The sequence below is a fragment of the Cervus elaphus genome, chromosome 2, assembly GCF_910594005.1.
Source record: "Cervus elaphus chromosome 2, mCerEla1.1, whole genome shotgun sequence".
NCBI lineage: Eukaryota > Metazoa > Chordata > Mammalia > Artiodactyla > Cervidae > Cervus > Cervus elaphus.
The window spans coordinates 38,963,905-38,982,309 of record NC_057816.1 but is presented as its reverse complement, the minus strand read 5'-3'; the positions used below and the strand labels follow the sequence as shown (position 1 = coordinate 38,982,309).

Sequence of the window (18,405 nt, the reverse complement as noted above, 5' to 3'; positions counted from 1 at the left end):
AATATATAACGTTTTGCCATAAGAAATCTCATGGTACCCATGCTTCTTCACAATTTACAGTTTCCTGCCAAAAGGAATTAAAATGCCACAGAACACAGGTTCTACAGAGTCAATGCAAGATCCAGACACAGAGCATTCAGGTTCGTGACACAGAGCATTTAGCATCACACAGTTGATGCTTACATTCTGCTGAGAGTGATGAGAGAAACAAAGCCTCAGAGGAAGCATACTGATGAGAACTAAGTCACTGAAATGAATGACATTTTGAATAAGACTATGATTTAAATAAGCTCTTTGAAGTAAGAAGTGAACATTTTAGCACTGATGATTTAGGTCAAGGATTTGAACCACCAGAATTTTCCCTCTAACCACAACAGGTTAAGGGATATCATTGATAATGAGTAAGAAGAGAAACAGCGGTGTGGAGATTGCCAAATAATAGTAAATACTCTTAATAAGTAATTTTAAATACTTTCTTTATATACAGAACTTTAAAAGTGCTGTATATGATTCTCCTTTAGGAGTGTGGATTTAGTCATCCTCAACAAAACTTTTTGTCATCCTAAGAAAGACTTGAGGTAAAGAACCTGTGTAAATTCTATTAAAGGTTTATTATACCTCAACTGAGTTGACTCAGTTGAGAATTACAACCAAGATTCTGGTGCCCAGAAAGGACAAATCTGGGCACAGCTTTATTCTTTGTTTCCTTGGTGACTTTTCACCGTAAGGAAAGTTCAGTATCTTATTTGAAAACATCAAGATGGGAGTAGTAAGAGTTTCATTTAATTTCAAGGTTGCCATCATTCTTTAAAAGTCAATGAGAAAGTCTGTAAAGGAACCAGCATCCTATAAGGACAACTCTACTGTGAAAACAATGGCCACAGTGAAAATAGCAGAAAATTTAAATATGTATTTTGAAAACGGTATTTAAAATGAATAGAAGATAGAGTGTGTGTCACATTTTGGAAACTTTAAGTGATCCCAGAAGATGGCAGTTTGGACTATCCCTGTCTGAGATAACATTAGAAGCCATCAGAGCTATAGACCTTCAGTCTTTGTGCTATGTCCAGCTGCTTACTTATTTCTTCTTACCATTCACCTTCCTGATTTCTTTCAAGCATCACCATCACTGTTTGACAGTCTGTCTTGCACAGGGGTTCACACCTGGGGTTCGTGTCTCCCCCTTGGTGCCTTTTAAAAGGATTTGGTCACATTTTTGTTTGTTGCAGTGCCTGAGAGAAAGCTATTGACATTTAATGGGAAGAGGCCAGAGATGCTAAGTATCCAGCCAAGTATGAGGTGACATGCACGTTTATCTGCCCAGAATGTCAGCAGCATCTCATGAAGAAACACTGGACCTCTTGAATGGGCACTCCAGTTTTGGATTGATTAAGCTGGCTCCTGCCTCTAGAACACATTGTTTATTCTGGATTCTTACAATATGCTTCAGGCCCATGTCAATGATGGTCTGTCACCTGCGAAGCTGACACAGAACTCAGCTTTAGGCAGATTTACGTATACCTGTTTGCTGAGGTGCCTCCCACTACAAACGTGAAAATTCACACACAGTAGGTGAGGAAAATGAGTGTCAATATCATTTCTTTTTTATTGCTGTTAGTTGCACTGTCTCCTAACAGAAGTGGAGTAAAGTGAAAGTTGCTCAATCGTGTCCAACTCTTTGTGACCTCGTGGACTGTACAGTCCATGGAATTCTCCAGGCCAGAATACTGGGGTGGGTATCCTTTCCCTTCTCCAGGGGATCCTCCCAACCCAGGGATCAAACCCAGGTCTCCCGAAACTGCAGGCAGATTCGTTACCAGCTGAGCCACCAGGGAAGCCCAACAGAAGGGAAATCACAAAGCATCACTGCTGGCCAATGTTGTGGGGGTGACTGTTGGCTAAGATGCCTCAGTTGCAATGTTTATACAAAGAAAGGTATAAAGAAAATACTTCTGACTGATGTGTAAGATGGCTATTTAATTTCTTCATAAAGGATTAATTACTTGTAAGAGGCGAGTAGGCTTGGCGACAGAGTATCTGAGTGATGGGTCAAAGCATAGCAGGAAAGAAGCTAGAAAAGTAAAATTCAAAGCCATGGGGATAGAGAGGTAGAGAAGAAAGGAGAGAGAAATTGACAGAAGTAGTGACCAGATTGTAGCTGTCAGTTAATTAAGGATTTGAAGTCTGTCGTCATATCGTCATCTACTTTGGGAAACTCTGGGTATCCTCCATCTTATTTTAGGTCAAAGAAGAAAGAGAGAAACCTAAAAAAAACATACTCAATTTTCATTCACCCATAAAAATATTGTTTTTGATATGGTTTAAATCTATTTGCAAAGTCTCCCAGATCAGTATTTTTAAAAATTCATTAAAAGATTTTGATATAAGCAAATCTGATGTACAACTGTTACAAATCCAGCACCACACACTATTTTCTAGATTTTTACTAAAACAATGTCTATAAACAAGAACCTGCAGAAACAAAGGCCTGCCAAATATCTGTAATCATGTCTATAATTACCTCCAGAAATGATTTGATATAGCAAAGTGCAGGAAAAGAAAATGGAACTATGTCCTTTTAACCTCCTCAACTTAATTTTTAAAAAATAAAATGCTGAAACTCTTGGAAGTGAATAAAGTTACTTTGAGTTTTTAAAGTTGCATCTTAGAATATTTTCAAGACCAAGGATGGTCACCTATTGTCAGTTCAATTCTGTTCAGTCACTCAGTTGTGTCCAACTCTTTGCGACTCCATGGACTACAGCACGCCAGGCCTCCCTGTCCATCACCAACTCCTGGAGCCTGCTCAAGCTCATGTCCGTCGTGTCGGTGATGCCATCCAACCGTCTCATCCTCTGTTGTCCCCTTCTCTTCCCACTGTCAATCTTTTCCACCATCAGGGTCTTTTCCAATAAGATGGTTCTTCACATCAGGTGGCCAAAGTATTGGAGCTTCAGCTTCAGCATCAGTCCTTCCAATAATTCAGGACTGATTTCCTTTAGGATGGACTGGTTGGATCTCCTTGCAGTCCAAGGGACTCTCGACAGTCTTCTCCAGCACCACAGTTCAATTCTTCAGTGCTCAGCTTCCTTTATAGTCCAACTGCCACATCCATACATGACTACTGGAGAAACCATAGCCTTGACTAGACGGACCTTTGTTGGGAAAGTAATATCCCTGTTTTTTAACATGCTATCTAGGTTGGTCATAGCTTTTCTTCCAAGGAGTAAGCATCTTTTAATTTCATGGCTACAGTCGCCATCTGCAGTCATTTTGAAGCCCAAGAAAATAAAGTCTGTCACTGTTTCCATTGTTTCCCCTTCTATTTGCCACAAAGTGATGGGACCAGATGCCATGATCTTAGTTTTCTGAATGTTGAGTTTTAAGGCAAGTTTTCACTCTCCTCTTTCACTTTCATCAAGAGGCTCTTTAGTTCTTCTTCACTTTCTGCCATAAGGGTGGTGTCATCTGCATATATGAGGTAATTGATATTTCTTCCAGCAATCTTGATTACAGTTTGTGCTTCATCCAGCCCAGCATTTCTCATTATGTACTCTGCATATAAGTTAAATAAGCAGAGTGACAATGTACGGTCTTGACGTACTCCTTTCCCTATTTGGAACCAGTCTGTTGTTCCATGTCTACTTCTAACTGTTGCTTCTTGACCTGCATACAGATTTCTCAGGAGGCAGTTCAGGTGGTCTGGTTTTCCCATCTCTTTAAGAATTTCCACAGTCTGTTGCAATCCCCACGTCAAAGTCTTTGGCATAGTCAAAAAAGCGGAAGTAGATGTTTTTCTGAAACTCTTGCTTTTTTGATGATCCAGTGGATGTTGGCAGTTAGATCCCTGGTTCTTCTGCCTTTTCTAAATCCAGCTTGAATGTCTGGAAGTTCACCGTTCATGCACTGTTGAAGCACGGCCTGGAGAATTTTGAGCATTACTTTGCTAGTTAGTGAGACTAGTGCAGTTGTGCGGTAATTTGACATTCTTTGTTATTGCCTTTCTTTGGGATTGGAATGAAAACTGACCTTTTCCAGTCCTGTGGCCACTGCTGAGTTTTCCAAATTTGCTGGCATATTGAGTGCAGCACTTTCACAGCATCATCTTTGAGGATTTGAGATAGCTCAGCTGGAATTCCATCACCTCCACTAGCTGTGTTCATAGTGATGCTTCCTAAGGCCCACTTGGCTTCACATTTCACGATGTCTGGTTCTAGGTGAATGATCACACCATCATGGTTATCGGGGTCATGAAAATCTTTTTTGTATAGTTCTTCTGTGTATTCTTGCCACCTCTTCTTAATATCTTCTGCTTCTGTTAGGTCCATACCATTTCTGTCCTTTATTGTGCCCATCTTTGCATGAAATGTTCCCTTGGTATCTCTGATTTTCTTGAAGAGATCTCTAGTCTTTCCCTTTCTATTATTTTCCTCAATTTCTTTGCAGTGATCACTGAGGAAGGCTTTCTCATCTCCCCCTTGTTATTCTTTGGAACTCTGCATTCAAATGCGTATATCTTTCTTTTTCTCCTTTGCCTTTAGCTTCTCTTCTTTTCTCAGCTATTTGTTAGGCCTCATCAGACAACCATTTGCCTTTTTGCATTTCTTTTCCATGGGGATGGTCTTGATCACTGCCTCCTGTACAGTGTCATGAACCTCCATCCATAGTTCTTCAAGCACTCTATCAGATCTAATCCCTTGAATCTATTTGTCACTTCCACTGTATAATCATAAGGGATTTGATTTAGGCCATACCTGAATGGTCTAGTGGTTTTCCCTACTTTCTTCAATTTAAGCCTGAATTTGGCAATAAGGAGTTCATGATCTGAGCCATAGTCAGCTCCCAGTCTTGTTTTGGCTGACTGTATAGAGCTTCTCCAACTTTGGCTGCAAAGAATACAACCAATCTGATTTCAGTATTGACCATCTGGTGATGTCCATGTCTAGAGTATTCTCTTGTGCTGTTGGAAGATGGTGTCTGCTATGACCAGTGCGTTCTCTTGGCAAAAGTCTGTTAGCCTTTGCCCTGCTTCATTCTGTACTCCAAGGCCAAATTTCCCTGTTACTCCAGGTAGCTCTTGTCTTCTGACTTTTGCATTCCAGTCCCCTATAATGAAGAGGACATCTTTTTTGGGTGTTAGTTCTAAAAGGTCTTGTAGGTCTTCATAGAACTGTTCAACTTCAGCTTTTTCAGCATTTCTGGTCAGGGCATAACTTGGATTACTGTGATATTGAATGGTTTGCCTTGGAAACGAACAGAGATCATTCCTCCTCTTGTCAGGTGGAGATAATAGGAGGCATTGTGAATGTTAAGGCAGAGGTCTTACCTGGCACCTTTGTCTCCAAGTCTGATCTGTAGGCATTTTCTAATTTTTCTTGTCCCTAACTTAGTTGTGCCCTAACATCTCTAGGATAGTTTGAAGATATGATGACAAATTATATATTTCAATTAGTTGCAATATGCTGCAGTTTTATTTTTGATATGTTCTCACATTCTTCATACTGTTATTTACAGTTACATCAGGCCCTCCAAATGTAAGTCCCATTATTTTTTTTTTTACCTCTGTAACTCTAGTATCTAGAAATCTGCCTTGCCTTAGTAGTAGGTGCTTAATACCTATTACCTAGTAAATGAATAAAGTAATAATTATTTTCTTCAATTATTTTACATAGTAAGTCTAGAGATACTAAAATATTCTATTTGGGCCATATTGAATTTTTATGTGGACTCTCCTCAGAGTCAGCTGGTGCTATTGCATCAAGCATTCTGAATACTCTTAAATATTATGGGGGGAAAAAGTTAAAATTTAAAATTTTAGCTGTACCCATGACTTTAGTTTCTTAGATGTTCCTCTTTGGAATAAAGGAATATGGTAAAGCACATATTACATGGAAATAGGGTTTGTACAGTAACAAACATTTGTTCAGTAAATCATCATCTATATGATAAGCATCTGCAAGGCAATACCCTTATCTTTTAAAATGTTTTATATTTATGCTAACTGGAAAGATAGAAATAAATATACCTTCCCAAAAATCCAAGACAAAGCTACCATGCGACAGGCTATTTCAACGCTCAGCTCATGCACCATGTAATTTGCTGAGGAGATTGCTGACTGACATAGAGATTCTGAAATGTCACTAAGAGGGCTGGTCACTTTAATGTCTGAGAGTTTCAGTACGGATTTCCAGTTGGCAGTAATTGATGCTTTGAGTGAGCTCTCTGTTCCATTGAAGCTTGCCTCTGTCTTATCAGCAGGGCAAACTGATTCTGCCTTCCACTGACTCTCACCTGCTATTTCCTTGGTCATGCGTGGGCTTCTCCTTGTGCAGCCTCGCAGTGATTTCTTTCTACTGCTAAGCGTTTGCCCTCTCCCGTGACCCGCTTCTTCTCCACTCATTCTCATCTACTATGACTATTACGTTATATTTGTCCCAAGTGATTCACAGTATGATTCTTGTTCTTCAGAAAAAATAAAAAAGGATCACTTCATAGGACTCCTCTTATTTTCAGCTTGCTTGTTAAAAGCCTTTGAATTTGGTTATTTTTGTAGGATGTCACTGATTTGGAAATTTTCTAGAAACATCTGTCAGTATAAATTATGCTAGTTTGGGTTTTTGTTTTGGGTTTTGAATACCAGAATTCACTGCCACAAGAAAGAAGTTGGATTAGAAGGAGCTTGATGTCATATGCGTGCTCAGTCACTTTAGTCGTGTCCAACTCTTTGCGACCCTGTGGACTGTAGCCTGCCAGGCTCCTCTGTCCATGGGATGTTCCTGGCAAGAATACCGGAGTGGGTTGCCATACCCTCCTCCAGGGGATGTTCCCGACTCAGGGATCGAACCTGTGCTTCCTATATCTCCTGCATTGCGGGTGGGTTCTTTAGTGCTGAGCTACCTAGAAAGCCCTTGATTTCATATACTTGAATTAATTTTTTTACCTATTTTGCATTTTAAACCCAAACATATTTTGAAATAGATTAAACACTTCATAATAAGTGGGCAGTGGTTGCCCCATAATTTTGGTAGATAGCATGTAAACTGGTCTGAAGCATGGTCATGGTGTCGTAGGGATCATTGATAAATAATGATATCAACCACTGAAACTCTCAGCTCTAACCCAGTACTTTTGCTTCACACAAGCAGACTTACTTCCTGCTTTCCATAGTCCTCAAACCATGTTGTCCTGTCCTAATTAGATTGGCAATGTACCTTGGCCCTCATCCTGCCTCTTGACATCCTTAGCATTAGAACATACACACGTATATCCACACTGTGCACAAGGCCAGCTTGGTTCCCAAGAGACTTCACCCAGCACTCTGTCTTAAATGCATGAGCTTAATTGCCCTTCTAACCTATTGCCCTGTGATATAATACTGTCTGGAGCTATCAATAAGTTATGAATTTCTAGAAGCCAAGTGTTATCTTATTCTTCTTAATAGTCTAAGTAGTCAAATATGTCAAGAGATTTGGGCACTTAGTAAATATCAGGTTCTTTTTAAGCATCTAATTGAACCAGATATTTCATCCTGTTTGTGAGGGAGTAGGTGTTTTATGGAGTCATTAAAGGAACAGCCTCTTTGCTTGTTGACTTAAGGCCATTGTGGTGACTGATAGAGACCCAGAGGGACTCCGGGCTATCTCACCCCGGGGCTGAGAACCTAGAAAAACCAGACGTACAGCTAAGACCAAAGGAGCACAAGACATTTCACAACTGCAATTTTGTGGAAGTCATTCTTACTACTTTGCAGGAAGCTCCACATTCATGCTGATGAACAGTGGAAAGCTGGCAATTCATAGTTTACAAATGTGACCCAGCATTAAAACTACACATTGATTTTTCCTTCTGTCTCTGGAAAAACTGGAATTCTAGTCTTTTCTGTGTTACCAAGGGATAAATAACAGGCTTTAGCATGGTGGACCCTTCTTTGAATAAGTAGGGAATCAATGGCAAAAAGAAAAGCATCACTCTCTTCTCCTAGTTCTCTATAGAAAATGTTGACTTATAGCTGATTTGTTATATTTTCCCTTTGAAAAGAGTGTTTAATTTCCTTAATGACTAAATACAATTTATTTCTTATTAACCAACTTAATGAGATGATAGCTTGCTATGTTAAAAGGAGCTACTTATTATAATAGCTCTGTATTCTTGGGAAAGTGGTTTAAACTCTCTCATTTTCAGGGACTTTGTCTGAAGTATGAAGTTCTGGAAAATATCAAGGAGTAATGAAAGGGGAGGCAATTATGACTTCCCTTTACTTTTCAAAGTCCATTTGTTCCTCTTTTAGATTCTTTCAGAGTCCTTCATACTGTTCTCTTCTGTCTTCTCTGTTAGACTTTACGTTGGTGAGGCCAGGGACAAGTTCTCTCTTAAACACTGCTCCAGTTCCAGTTTCTAGCACATTATTTGGCAAATAAATAACTACATAAATATTAACATATAATGATATCTGTGTAAAATATACAGTTACTGTACTTTCCAGCTGTCCATACAAACAAATGTAATATCCTGTTTTGATCCATGTCCTTTTTTCTCTTGGGGTATAATTGCTTTACAATGTTATGTTCCTTTCTGCTATGCAGTGAATTTCATCAACTGTATGTATACATAGATCTCCTCCCTTTTGGGCCTCCCCGCCACTCCTCTCTCAGTTCCACCCCTCTCGGTCATCACAGAGCTCTGAGCCGAGCTCCCTGCACTATATACCACTAGCTATCTGCTTTTCACATGGTGGTGTATATTTATCAATCCTAATTTCCCAATTCACCCCACTCCCTCTCCCAACCCCTGCATCTACATGTTCATTCTCCGTGTCTGCATCTCTATTCCTTCCCGGAAAATAGGTTCATCTGTACCCTTTTTCTAGAGTCCACATATATGTGTTAACATATGATATTTGGTTTTCTCTTTCTGACTTACTTCACTCTGTATTATAAAACCTCATCACAAAAAGGTATCCCCTCCTAGAGTCTTTAGTTTCATTAATAGCCTTATGTACCCGATACCGCAGTAATGTTTTTAGTAAACAGACTGAGAACCTTGGCAGTGGTGGTTGGGTTGTTGAAACCAAGAATTTCATCAAGGGTCTTGTCCCTAGGAAGAGTGGCAGAGGCCAGGGTTTAGTTTTTGCTAGAGTTCAGAATTTCCATATTTTCATCTGTGCTTTGACAATTTCTTTGAAGATAGATAAGGCCATTAGGGTAATGTCTTTGAGATATAACTCTCATGATTGTATTAGTCATTTCAATGTCTTGTGGACTGTCATTATACCATTGGCTGTCCCATAAAAGTTGTCAGATAATCTGATAACATCATTCAGATGAGGAGCAGTTGGTTTATCCATCACATTACGTGTGTGTGTACTCAGTTGTTCAGTCATGTCCAAATCTTCACCACCCCGTGGACTGGAACCCGCCAGGCTCCTCTGTCCAACCTGGCAAGCCCAGTTATTCTTTGCAGGAAAAGTGGGTAAGGAGCCCAAAGGATGGATATCAGCATACTTTTTGAAAATTCTCGGGAAAAGAGCACGGATGCTATAGCTTTACTGAGGATGAGTTATGACCAGGACAGAGTGGCCTTCTCCCTAGTCTCTTCAGGAAATCTTTGAAGTCTCGTGTAGAAATTATATAAGGGATGAGGATTATATGGCTTTCCAGGCTAACAGTTCTAATTTGATTGTCCTTGCACGGATTCAGCAAATGTATTAGTTTTCTTATGCTGCTGTAATGAATTACCACAAACTTAGTGCTTTAAAACAACATAAACTTGTTAGCTTAAATTTCCTGAAAACAGAAGTCAGAAACAAGTCTTACAGGGATAGATATCAGTGATATCGGAAAGATTGAAGGCAGCAGGAGAAGGGGATGACAGAGGATGAGATGGTTGGATGACATCACCTACTTGATGGACATGAGTTTGAGTAAACTCCGGGAGTTGGTGAAGGACAGGGAGGCCTGCAGTCCATGGGATTGCAAAGAGTCAGACATGACTGAGCGTCTGAACTGAACTGAACTGATATCAGTGATAGCCAAGCTATGTTCCTTCCGGAGATTTCAGGAGCGACTATTCAGCTTCTAGAGGGCACTTGCATTCCTTGGTTTGTGGTTCCTTCCTCAACAATCAGAATGTACTACGCCAATTTCTGTTTCCATCATCCCACCCCCTTTTCTGATTAAGACCCTCCTGTCTTCCTCTTATAAATACTTTTATGATTACATTGAACTCACCTAGATATTTAATCCAGGATAATGACAAATTTTCTATCTCAAGCTCCTTAACTTAATCATGTCTGGAAAGTCCCTTTTGCCATGTAAAATAATATATTTAAAGGTCTGGGGATTAGTACATGGATATCTTTGCAGGGGCAGAAGGGGTGGCATTAATCTATTTACCACAGTGAAATAAACCTAAATGCATACTTCTGAAAATGCCAACCAGACAAGATTTAAGTCTAGAAACAAAAGTTATAGCATGTCTTATTCTCTTGGTGCCTTACTTAAGGTTTTGATTTCCCTACATAAAAAGCCATCCATATATTGCAGCTGCTTATTATCAGTCTCCTTAATTAAGCTCCTATCTTTACTCACATGTGAAGGGTAATCATTTGTTAGCTTAAGTTAGATCTCTGATCTAATGAAAATTACCTTGTGACACTGTAAAGAGAGTGAGGTTGTTTAAAAATGTGAGGCTATGCATTTCGTACTTAACAAATGAAATTCTGACTTATTACAGCTGACAAAAAAGCAATAAAAATTAGCAGGAACTAAATATAGTCCAACTCAACCTTCAAAATACAACCTAAGCGTTATCTATTTTATGAAATCTTTGCTGACCTCCCTAGATAGAACTAGGCACTGCTTCCACTTCCTCTTTGCTATGATAGCATCATGTTCATCATTCTATCAATGCATTTACCACATTCATGCCTGATCTGTTTATCATGACTCTCTCCCAGACCACCTGTAAGAGCTTCAAGGACAAGCACTCTGTCCTGTTTTTCTTTTTACTGATGCCACCTAGAACGGTGTCTGATACATAGCCAGTGTTTTACTGATGCTTTTTGAGCAACGTGTTCCTTTGAAGGTTTGTTTCACATCTCTTTGCTAGCTATCTTGCATCATTGACTGAGGAACGCAATGATGAAACTGGATCAAAGAGATGAGCCAATAGAAATCTACTTCAATCCTTGAGAAGGCAAATCTGAATACACGCCCCTATTAGTGATGGGTCACTGGCATTATTTCTCTGCACAAAGCATGTTCCAAACCATAATTAGGCACACCACACGGATTCAAGAGTATACAGGCAAGTAAGTATGCCTTCAAGGAGTAAGATAGAATATAAGCGTTTTAGTGAAAATTTAAAATCCTGTATTAACTGAGTAGAAATTAGATCTAAACCAACAATTGTAAGTATGAAGTTCTATAGCTCGGCTTAGGACATGTGAATCTAATACATTATCTTACCAGGAATGTTTAAAATCAATCATAACTCCTTTTCAATTTGCTTTTATGCAAATCAAAATAATATTAAAATTTTTAAGCTTTATTGAGGTATAATTGATATACATAAGTTACACCTATTTAATGTATGCATTTTGATGAATTTGGACATATGCATATAATGTCACCACAGTCAAGGTCAATACTAAGCATATCCATAATCTCCAAAATTGTTCTTTCTTGTATGTGTGTGTTTCATGGTAAGGACACAACATGAAATCTATCCTTTTAATATATTTTAAAGTGTGCAATACCATGTTGTTATACTCTAGAATTTATTCATCTATTTATTCAAATGAAACTAGTATCCATCAAGCAATAACTCCATTTCCCCCTTCTCTACTCCCTGGTAAGCACCATTCTATTGTCTGCTTCTATGAGTTTGGCAGATTTAGATGCCTGATACAAGTGAAATCATGCAGTATTTGTCCTTGTGAGACCATATTATTTCATTTAGCAGAATGTCTTCTAGGTTTATCTATGTTGTGACATATGACAGAATTTCCTTCTTTTTAAAGGCTGAGTAATATTCCATTATATGTATATACCACACTTTATTTACCTGTTCATTTGTGGATGGACATTGTGTTGTTTACCTGTTTTGGCTGTTGTGAAATGGTAAGGATGAAATGAACATGAACGTGCAGTTACATCTTCCAGATCCTGGTATCTTTTGAATATCTGCCGTCACTGCTTTGGTTATTTAGCAACCATCTTATAATTTTGTCAAGCTTTACTATCTTCCTAGAGATTTAAACACACAAAAAAGCCTTTTAGACTTGTTACTGGTAGTGATTCCTAAGCTTCCAAAATCTGGGTAACGGAGCGTGAAGGTCTTTTAGGCACTCTGTTTTTAATGGCTCTCTAGACGACACTGGCAGATGCTTTCTGGAAGTCCTGAGAATACCAGCAGTCAGTGATTTCCAGTATTCATTCAACATCAGAATTGCTTGTGGTGCTTTATTAAAACAGGAATCTAGCAACCCATCTGAAATCCTTATATGAGAAGTTTGGAGACGGGACTGATTAGTTTTCACAAATCCTGTAGGAAGTTCTGATTATAGAACCAGTGTTGGAAACATGGCTAAGTTTAAGCATGGAGTGGTTGTTTTCAAATTGAGAGGAGAGAACAGTGCGATGAGGCAGGTCTGAAGCCGAGGGTACACTAGCCATCATCCTCACAAAACTGTGATTATCCATGGAATCTGTGGAATCTCCAATGCCAATGCAGTTTGCAAGATGATTAAAGGCATAATGGATCTAATGAACCTAGAATAGTTTTTCCTCATAATAGATTAAGAATAAATATCAGTTTACTTTCCTTTTTGTGTTTGATATTTTTTCTTTGTCACCTATTGTCTGGAAGGTTTAATAAGCTCTTTTGTCAGGGTCATGTTTAACCCTGAAGTAAGAGGAGTGATATTAACAATCTGAGCTTAGTACATTTGTATTTCATTACATTATGACTAGGAAGGGTCAAAACAGTTACTATTGGATTGGCCAAAAATGTTCGTTTGGGTTTTCGTGCACCATCTAATGGAAAAACCCAAACTAGCTTTTTGGCCAACCCAACATTGTGAGGTGGGGATGTATGTGTATATATATATTAATACATCATGTATGTATATATATTAATATATGGTGTGTATATTATAAGTACATGGTGATGACTATATACAAATAGAGATACTCATATCCATCTAGCTATATGGCATTTTACTTCATTATTGTCAACAACCATTGTGAATTTCTTGGGGAATGATTCAGAAATGATCAGTAGGAATGATTGTCAAATAGACATTTCTCTCTTAAGGGAAAATAAAAAAGGCATTCTTATGTCATTCTCTCATAATCTGCTAGTCTAAAGGAAAAGGAACTGTAACAAGCCTATTCATAAAGTTAGTTGGGATTTCTTAATCATTCTTTCTCTAGGTCACTTCTTAAAATCTTTGTTGAGAAGAAAATGAAAAGACGTTTTTCCATTTTTCTTGCTCACTTCTCTGACTGTTCTCATCCTGCTTCAGAGGCACCTCATTTTCCATCTACCCTTGCTGCTGCTGCTGCTGCTAAGTTGCTTCAGTCGTGTCCGACTCTGTGCAACCCCATAGACGGCAGCCCACCAGGCTCCCCCGTCCCTGGGATTCTCCAGGCAAGAACACTGGAGTGGGTTGCCATTTCCTTCTCCAATGCATAAAAGTGAGAAGTGAAAGTGAAGTTGCACAGTCGTGTCCGACTCATAGCGACCCCATGGACTGCAGCCTACCAGGCTCCTCCGTGCATGGGATTCTCCAGGCAAAAGTACTGGAGTGGGGTGCCATTGCCGTCTCCTCCATCTACCCCTAAAACACTGCTATTCTCAGGTCTTGATAAACTCCATCCATTTTCCTTGGGTGATATAATCTATTCATATTCTGCTTGAAATAATGTTAATGACTCACAAATCTAAATGTCAACCTTGATAGCATATGTATATACCCCATGCTTTACATATATAAAATTGTCCTTAATATACTTCCATCAACACTTGCTCTATTTTCTATATTCCCCAGCTCTGTGCATTATCCTTTGATGTCTTCAATTACTCAAGCAATAAACTAGGAAACCTTCCTACCCTCCTCCTGCTCCCTGTCTTTCAAACCCAAGTCCCATTTATTCTACTTCCTTAATTAAGAAAGTTGGACCTAGCTGTTCCCTTCTCTCCTATTCATCCCCGGCTATTGAACACCTCGGTTTACACTCACAGCACCTCATATGGGAATATTAAAATTGCATCTTTAAGATTCTTCCTGTCTCCTGGTTTACAGTCTGTCTTCTCTGTTGCTGAAAGTGATCTTCCTAAAGCATAAATCTAATCAAGAGATTGTCCTGGAGACTCAAAAACCAAGTACCTCCATTGTTCATACCATAAAGTCTCAAAATCCGTAATTTGACCTTTAAAGCCTGGTAAGTTTTGGGTTTTCTTTATACCCCTCCAGATTTATGTCTTCCCTCAGTATTCACTGAGCCTCAAACTGTAGGTCTTCTGAGCTCTGCACACCCTCAGACATGTGGGGCTGGTTCACATTCCCACACCTTTGTGCCTCACCCTGCTCCCTTAGCTTATGTATGCCCACCCTGCCTCTTCCTGATTCCCTGAGGGGCACTTTCTCATCTTCCAGAAACACTTCATGGCCGCCTTCTCCAAGGAGCCTTTCATCAGACTTGTCCACCAGCAGAGATGAGTAGTTCCATCTTTGTGCTGACACTTACACCACTCTTTTATTCTTCCAAAAGTGGTAGACTACTTGGGTAGAGCAGAAGTGCTATATGCAGTCAGGTCTTGGTTTTCTGGTTAGGTATATGATTCTGTCTTCTTTACTGTCCTGATCTGGAAATATGCATTTCCACCACCATTTTTCCAAAAATAATATTTTCTCCCAAGTTGAAGGAAATATTCCAAAATATTCTAAGTATTCTGTTTAAGGAAAGCCTTGAAATATCAAAACTTTGCAAAATAGGTACATTAATGGCTGGTTATTTAGGTTTGTTACTAAACACTGACTCAGTGCCTCAGTTCAGATCAGTGCAGTCACTCAGTCGTGTCCGACTCTTTGCGACCCCATGAATCGCAGCATGCCAGGCCTCCCTGTCCATCACCAACTTCCGGAGTTTATTCAAACTCATGCCCATCGAGTCGGTGATGCCAATCAGCCATCTCATCCTCTGTCGTCCCCTTCTCCTCCTGCCCCTAATCCCTCCCAGCATCAGGGTCTTTTCCAGTGAGTCAACTCTTCGCATGAGGTGGCCAAAGTACTGGACTTTCAGCTTCAGCATCAGTCCTTCCAATGAATACCCAGGACTTATCTCCTTTAGGATATGGGCTGGTTGGATCTCCTTGCAGTCCAAGGGACTTTCAAGAGTCTTCTCCAACACCACAGTTCAAAAGCATCAATTTTTCAGTGCTCAACTTTCTTCACAGTCCAACTCTCACATCCATACATGACTACTGGAAAAACCATAGCCTTGACCAGACGGACCTTTGTTGGCAAAGTAATGTCTCTGCTTTTTAATATGCTAGCTAGGTTGGTCATCACTTTCCTTCCACGAAATAAGCGTCTTTTAATTTCATGGCTGCAGTCACCATCTGCAGCGATTTTGGAGCCCCCCAAAATAAAGTCTGACACTGTTTCCACTGTTTCCCCATCTATTTCCCATGAAGTGATGGGACCAGAAGCCATGATCTTAGTTTTCTGAATGTTGAGCTTTAAGCCAACTTTTTCACTCTCCTCTTTCACTTTCATCAAGAGGCTTTTTAGTTCCTCTTCATTTCTGCCATAAGGGTGGTTTCATCTGCATATCTGAGGTTATTGATATTTCTCCTGGCAATCTTGATTCCAGCTTGTGCTTCTTCCAGCCCAGCGTGTCTCATGATGTACTCTGCATATAAGTTAAATAAGCAGGGTGACAATATACATCCTTGACATACTCCTTTTCCTGTTTGGAACCAGCCTGTTGTTCCATGTCCAGTTCTAACTGTTGCTTCCTGACCTGCATACAGGTTTCTCAAGAGGCAGGTCAGGTGGTCTGGTATTTGCATCTCTTTCAGAATTTTCCACAGTTTATTGTGATCCACACAGTCGAAGGCTTTGCCTACTAGGCACCTATTATGCCAAGCATTAGTACTGGACACTGGAGTTCAAAAGTTGGGGATACACAGTCCCTCCCCTTGGAGAATATCTTCTAGAAGAAGGAAAGGGAGAGATTTTGTATACAAAATGATTTATTACAGGGTTTCCTTTAGCCACAGTTTTATCAGGAGCTTTTTATGTATGTTTTGATTTACATAGCATCTTTCCTGCATGCTTTTGGTTATATGTCAGATTTTTAAAGTATGTCACACTTATAGATTCCATAGAAGCACTATTCCAAATCGAGGAAGGAACTTTGTTCCCCATTTTTGGTTATGTAAGGTTCAAGCTTTCAGAATTTGCCAGAGCCACACTGATTTCAAAACTGGCATTAAACAGAACTGTCTTAACCTTGTCAACTTGCCTGTGACACATGAAGGCACTAAAAGGCTCAGCCATCACATCCAGCTATCTGTTAGGTGCTGCTCACCGCATCTAAAATCCTAAAATTAGGGCAGGCCTCTTACTGAGCAGGAGGCAGCACTGGCGGGCACACAGGTTACTCCCTAGTCATCACCTAATGGCTATTTCCATCCAGTGAGGCCTCGGAGAGAAATAAGAATGGTGTCCGTGACTTGTAAGTCCAGTTCTGTGCAGCATGAGCTGCGGACAGATCAGAGTGAAGCTAGGTGCAGGGAAATCATGATCTCACAGCAGCTATAACAAATAGCAAAGTGGAGACCTAAATATAATATAGTTCTGCTTTTCCCTGCTTAGCTGATAGCATTTCTCACAGATAGTTTTCCACATCCCATCGTGCTGGCTTTAATTCAGTCACTGTTATCAGGGGCTGGTCCCCAGACCTAGTATCTGAAAGAGCGTAGTATTGCCAGATATGACTCCATTCATACTCAGTAATTATTTGATTCCACTATATGCCAGACATTTTGCTAGTAAATGACCTTTGTAAATTTCAAGTGAATTTCTTCTGAGATACTGGTCACCTCTCTGAGTTCCTTTCTGAGATCCTCTCTGTGAATGACCCATACAAGACTATGTGGGAGATCTGTGTCCCCTTGACCCATCGCTATGCTGAGCATGATACAGCCCTCCTTTTCAAAATGTTTGTAACTTTGCCACACTCCTTGATTCTCCTCCAAAGGCTTCCTCCTCCTCGCCTAGGGAAGTTTTAGTCATGGAGGTAAGAAGCTTTGGCATTATTTACCCTGTGTTCTTCCAAATGCACAGGAGTTCTTTCTGTTACTCCAGCTAAGAGAGAGAGACTTTTAAAACACAAGAGCTAAGAGAGAGACTTTTAAAACACAAAGGTCAAAAATTGACCTTGTTTGTTTGTTTGTTTTGCTGTCATCCTTTACTTGAGGCAATGAATACAGAGTGACCTGGCTGAATGAATGGAGCAAACGCCAAGAGATACTAGGAAATACATATGTCCTGAAAGGTTGTTTATTTTTTAAAAATATCCTTCTACCCTTGCAAGTTACATGGTGAGCCTAGAATCTGAATAAGAGGAGATTTGATAGCCTTTTTGGATATTCTGTCTAGACCAGGGACAGACCTAATAAACCTCCCTGTTTTGTGCTAGCGTAGCAAGTCTTCTGGAGAAGGCAATGGCACCCCACTCCAGTCCTCTTGCCTGGAGAATCCCATGGACGGAGGAGCCTGGTGGGCTGCAGTCGATGGGGTCGCTAAGAGTCGGACACAACTGAGCAACTTCCCTTTCACTTTTCACTTTCATGCATTGGAGAAGGAAATGGCACCCCACTCCAGTGTTCTTGCCTGGAGAATCCCAGGGACGGGGAAGCCTGGTAGGCTGATGTCTGTGGGGTTACACAGAGTCGGACACGACTGAAGTGACTTAGCAGCAGCAAGTCTTCAGTACCATGGTAGTCACTGCCCCTCTTCCATAATCGTTGTTGGACAAGAGTCTTACTGCTTTTCCTGCAACTTACTCCCTTGCTTTAGGATGCACCCTTTACATCATAAAGATTTTTCAGTGCCAGAGACTTCTTGTGGCCCATGTTAGTCCAAGGACACCTATCTCTCTTCCTTTTAATTGGTATAACATTACTACTTTGTGCTTATCATGTTTCTCTAATTCCTTGCATTTTGAGTCTTCTTTAAGTATTAATTTCGTTCAAGCATCTTCCTTGTTTTCATAATATCAGTGTTGTTTAACCTGAGATACCCAAGGCAAACTGGAAAGAGAAAAAACTGGCTTATAAAAAGCATAGTGAATATTTGGTTCCATTTGCCTTCCAAAACTTGAATCTTTGGGC

At 39.9% G+C, this 18,405-nt stretch overlaps 1 protein-coding gene across 18 annotated transcripts in view; it reads left to right on the top strand.

Annotated features, from left to right (window-relative positions):
* Nucleotides 1-18,405, top strand: part of DLG2 (discs large MAGUK scaffold protein 2) — a 2,231,561-nt gene that overhangs the window by 702,852 nt on the left and 1,510,304 nt on the right. The gene's annotated exons all lie outside the window — the stretch shown is intronic.